Source organism: Gossypium hirsutum, chromosome A05 (assembly GCF_007990345.1).
Source record: "Gossypium hirsutum isolate 1008001.06 chromosome A05, Gossypium_hirsutum_v2.1, whole genome shotgun sequence".
NCBI classification, from domain to species: Eukaryota; Viridiplantae; Streptophyta; class Magnoliopsida; order Malvales; family Malvaceae; genus Gossypium; species Gossypium hirsutum.
In genome coordinates, this window is record NC_053428.1 from 16,758,050 (window position 1) to 16,758,873 (window position 824).

Consider the following 824-nt stretch of genomic DNA (forward strand, 5'->3'; position numbering starts at 1 on the left):
CTGCTACTGAAGTTTCCCTTGTAAGAGGACGGATCAACATTTCTCCTAGTAAGCAAGCAAAATGAGAACAGACAATTCCATAAAAAGTAAACACAAAAGACAAAGAAGATCTAACCAGGGTCCCTGACTGTAGTGTTAACGGCGTAACCCTTCTCGAGCAACAACTTGACCAGCAATGAGGCAACGAATCCGCTGCACCCACGACACAAGCTCTCTTTGTTCCTACGAGCTGGCTGGCCATGCTTCTGTCTTAATCTGTGTTTTTTTTTCGGTTCTTTTTAATTGTTCCTAGGGACTGCTCTCCGACTCCGACGAAGAACACTTGTGGAATGAGCTACTGCTTTAATAACGCTGATCTCTCGGTCCAAGCTAGACTAGATTAGATATTTAGGTGAGCACGCGACCTTATGCATACCAACGACACAAAAGTCTTATAACTTTTGATGTAAAAATTATATTTGATTCTCAACTCATTTTTAAATTGTCAGTTTATTAGTTTTATAAAATAAATTATTATTTGAAGATATTTTTATTTTTATTATATTTTTATAAAATCTAGAAATATTTTAATAGCATAAGATTTAAATTTAAAACATGCGAGCATTTATCTTAACTTTATCATTTTTTAATTAAAGTCATATTTAATTTTTTTATATTAATTTTTATAAATTTATTACATAAAGTTTCAACTGCGCATGTAATAATCGAAAAGAGAACCAGCAATTTTTAAACCAAAAAATTCTAAATTTAATATTCATCTCATAATTAATGTTAAAAAATTGAATCTTAACCTGAATGATTCTTCCTCTCTTCGACCTCTTCAG